We start from the raw sequence: 4,790 nt of genomic DNA, 5'->3' as shown, positions 1-4,790 counted from the left end.
GCTTTTAAAATGGAATTGAAATGATCACTAAAGACTCTACTTTGATACATATACACAGTTTTTCTGGCGACACTGATGTAATGTATATTTCCTTTTACTAGGTATATTGGAAGGAAGATTTTGAATACGCCTCAATATCCTTAGATAGTTGTACAGTTTTCGAAAAAGAACCCTTAAAACTGCAAAACGATCCAGCGATACCCCGTGAAGTTGGCAGTGTGACGTAGCAGTCTGGCAGCCTGGCGGCGTTAGGATAGCAGTCTAGCAGTCTGGCAGTCTCGCAGCCTCGCAGCGTGAATTTGGAAGACTGTCAGTCTGATAGAAAACACAAATCAGCCTTTTGTCTCAAACATTCACTGAATTATCAACGACTTTTTATCAAGTTATCACTCAAAATTGTGCAGCGTGAATGCAAGAAAGGTCTGAAATGCAAGAAATTTACCCAGTCATGGCAACAACTGCAGCATTTTCATGTAGGCTTGTACATCAATTGTAACTACTATACTGTTTACATCTTGCAAAGAAATGATTTTACTGTGAACAACAGGTTTTTAGATGCTTTATACGCTACCTCGGTGATTAATTATAGAGTAATGCATGCTTGAACATAGCGTTTTGTTGATAATTGCCCCAGTATGAAGAATAATTGCCCAAGGGCTTTACTATGTATTATCCTGTATAATACATATCCTGACAACAGTCTCCATCAGTCTTAAGTAAGTTAAACATACGGCGACAGAGCGATCATAAAAAACCTGTTTGTGCTCGCGGTTGTGGCAGCAATATCGTGTATGTAATGTATGTAATGTAATAGAAACAGATATGGGCCTTAAACAAAACCCTTTGGAACTTCAGCTGAGATTAGCTTGAATTTAGAGGGTGATGTACATATGGAGACTCTTTGAGACATGTTCAGAAGATAGTATCCATCTTAGAACGTCGCCTGAAAGTCCATATTCGTGGCGTTTTAAGATAAGTACTTGATGCCATACCCTGTCGAGTATATCTATTTCATCGGAAAAACGATATTTCTATATTTAAATACATACGTTGTGTTGTTTTGGGTCTTGTCTTGTTTATATCCTATTTGTTTATATCCTTATGACATTTAACAATACCACACTAAGGTATTGATTGCTGGTGCTTTCCCTGTTCTTTACCATAACAATAGTTTGTGGTTTGTGTTCGTTTTTATTGTCCACTCAACTCAAACTCAAAACTCGTTTTATTTACTAATTCAGGTTACAATGTATGCAACAACATGAATAGGATATATAAAAAAACGCATGTTAAAATATTGGTAATCGGGTACTGAAATTCGAAATAACTGATTAATAGTACGAAATACAAGAATCATATATACATGAACATGTATAAAAGCTTAGCAGGGCCACTGTTGTTTTATCCCGTCTACAAAATGGGGCATAATCACACCGTGTCAACTACGTTGTTTAGACCGCGGTATAAAACACCAGGGGCTCTGTCTGGCTATATAATTTTTCGTGAAAACATATCATTGGCAAGTACAATGTTATACATAGTGATAGTATTATCAGATTTGCATGTTACACAAGTGAAGGTAATCATATATTTGGTAATATCAATCATACTACAGATATAGTCAATTTATACATATCATAACGACACTGAAATTCAATATGGAGACAAATACGTTTCAAGGTTAAGTATCAATTAATATTTAGTGTAATAGATATCTACTTTATTGGCAAGACATTGCTGGGCGAGGTTGGGAGTGTTCTTGTTCATTATGGATAAGATATATACACTACTAGAAATTTGGGTTAAGAATGAATTATACATAGCGGACAAGGTTACAGTAAATATTAAACGACAGATGAGTAAACAAAGCGTACCGCCAGTGTAGATGTATTTGTTTGTCGTTTTCTGCGTGAGTTTAGTGCGGATGCATGAATGGGAATATTTTAGTGAATGAACGAATAATTTGGTTGTAAATTTGGTCATCGGCGACTGATGGAGCTAAGGATTTATTTGTAGGGTAAGTTGGTTTTTTTCTATTTCTTCGTATTGCATTCTTTGCTTTAGTCCACAAACATTCAATGTCCCAAATTTCAGGTTGTCAAAGTAACACTTGTTGTCTGGCACAGGGACCCTCCCCGGCCAGTCCTAGGCCTTTGACGTGCTATTCGGACCTCCTGGGGCGTTTGTCACAAGTGGAGCCGCAGGGACGTTGTTGATAGGCGGGGCCGCTGGGACTTCGGTAACAGGCGGAGCCACAGACGCATTGGTCACCGGCGGGGTCGCACGGGCGTCTGTCACCGGCGGGACGGCGTGGGCGTTGGTCACCGACGGGGGAGCACTATTGGTCACACTTCTTTCCCCCGCTTTCCGGAGTGGGACGTGACGTGGAGCCTGGGCGCGGCTTCCATTGTGCACAGGTTACTGTTTGTGGGGTCTGTGCTTGCTGGGCCAATGTTTGACGATTAGCCATAACCGAGGCGTAGCTACATTCGGTTTCAGAGTCATCTATGTCGGACGGCTGCGTATTTTCTGTCTCCATATCAGGCAGCAGGCGGTGTGGGGGCCTCGGCTCCTGAACTTTTGGATTTGCTTTAAGGTTTGTGTTAGCTTGTTCGGCCATGAAGATAATGTTTATTTTAACAGTAGATTCAACAGCATGGTGAATATCACTGTCTCTTGGCCTGTTGATAATAATATGCCAGTCAGGAAATTTGTCTTCTGTCACCATTTCGTCGATTTCTATTGCCGCTGGGTATCGAAGTTTAACACGGTCTGGCCCAAGGTTTCTTTTTGCCTTCATATATTTAGGCCATAGCTCGCGCCTTGCGTTTGATATTTAGGCAGGGTAGTCTCTATTTATACTGATATTTGTATTTCTAAGCTTGTTTGCCTTTTTTAGAATATGGCCTACTTGGAAGCGGTCTGAGAAGGTGACCAGGATGGACCTATGGATGACCTTACCACGAATGAGTCGGCGTCTACCTATTCGCGTCGCGTGACGTATGGAGAATGAGTCGGAGGCCAACCGGAGCTTGTCGAAGAGCACGGAACGTATAACCTCCGTTGTATCTTCATGTTCACGCTCCTCCAGCCCAGCAAACAACAGATTGCATGATCTAAGTTTTACATCGATGTCAATAGACCTGCATTCTAGCGCACGTAAACGTTTATCTGTGACATCCTGACGTGCCGATTCTAGAAACGTACGGGCCTCAATAGTATCAACACGTATTTTGAGTGGTGCTAGATGTGAAGATAATACATCATATATCGATGAGAGTTTGTCATCATTATCAAGTTTATTAAAGTCACCAAGTGGAAGCCATGCCTTGTAGTATTTATCAGTACCTTGCTGAGATCCTCTGAGAGTGTCTGTGGGTGGGGTACTGGTGAAACGTCGTGCACGTTTTCGCCCTTTTGCTTCCTGGAAATCGTCTTGTAAGGGTGCAAATCGTCCAGTGTATGGAGTTGTAGGTTGGCTGTTATAATCTGTAGCCATATTTAATGTATCGGTGGTGATAATTTAGATTAATTTGAAAATTTACAAGCTCGTGTAAAATGGCTTCCGACGTACCCGCTTACCTCCACTCCCCTTTCATACTGCATCTGACACTTAACTTGATACCAACACATTTGCGCAATGAACAATTGAAATTGAATTCCCCTTGCAATTATAAACATGTCATAGACATGAGAAGCGTTCCAAGAAACCGTCCGGGGGTACAAAAAACAGGACTTTTTCGAAATCTTCAACGCGTGAAATTTGCATATTGCTGCAATATTTTAGAATTAAAATATAACTCAAACCAACTTCAAATAAAACCAGAGGTTCACCTGCCTCGTAACACAGACATTTAAACCAATCCATTGTACGACTTGAATACTACAATGAAAGTGGAGGGACGAGCATAACATGTTTCTACATCGGCGACATGTTAAGGGTTTCTCACAGTGCAAATGTTGGCTAGAAGAATCCAAACAGAACGTTCAATAAAAATAGTTTGCATTTATTTCAAATTGAAGGGAGTTGAAGAGTCAATGAGAATTTGCGATTTTCCGTTTCATTCAGTCGAAAACCCGTAAAATGTTTTACGAATAATATCCGAGGACGATTTTGAGCGAACCTAAATATATTTAGCCATTCAAGAATATTCATTTAAACTAAACATTAGATCAAGATGATAGCAATATGTGACTTTAACAAATAAAAAAACTGTCAACAAACGTCAGTTTTTCCGAGAAGATACCGCATTGAGGAAATTTGCACTATAATGGCAATACGTATAGGGCGCTATTAATGTTCTGTATAATTACGCTGAACACTACTATTTAAAGCATTGTGAACTTTGCCCCTCGGAAAAACTATTAATTATCACCATGTTTAGACGTGTTTGAGTTAACCATACATCATTTGCAATATGTGAAAGTGTCATGTCCGAAAAATTTAAGCCAAATTTAATTAGAATTGTTATCAAAAAGCACCTCGATGGACAGTCAAGTGTGTTACCACTAGACCACGGATCCGCCAAAAACTCACAAGCTCAGCCCTTTACTTACAACACTGTCTATAGTTAAGTCATAGTGTTTTCACAATTCTGATTTGTTAAACGCGATGACATGATCCGTGATTAAACGAGTTGTTGTCCCGCGGGCGGAGTCTTAAACACGTGTTGATCTGGTCGAAACGAGTCACGCGCAAACTTTCTGGACCGACCGTTTTGGCAATGACGTCATTTGGCGACAGGCGAGCGATGATTTGTTAGTGAAGTAGTCATAACTGCAATTAGGAT

General features: G+C 40.2%; 1 long non-coding RNA gene across 1 annotated transcript; it reads left to right on the top strand.

Annotated features, from left to right (window-relative positions):
- Positions 1 to 1,893: 1,893 nt before the first annotated feature.
- Positions 1,894 to 3,571, top strand: LOC128233048 (uncharacterized). Its single transcript, XR_008260603.1, has 3 exons — positions 1,894 to 2,017; positions 2,095 to 2,596; positions 2,900 to 3,571. It is a non-coding gene; the product is annotated as an uncharacterized LOC128233048 (long non-coding RNA).
- Positions 3,572 to 4,790: the final 1,219 nt, after the last annotated feature.

Source organism: Mya arenaria, chromosome 4, assembly GCF_026914265.1.
Source record: "Mya arenaria isolate MELC-2E11 chromosome 4, ASM2691426v1".
NCBI classification, from domain to species: Eukaryota; Metazoa; Mollusca; class Bivalvia; order Myida; family Myidae; genus Mya; species Mya arenaria.
This window is presented reverse-complemented; position numbering and strand designations above follow the sequence as displayed.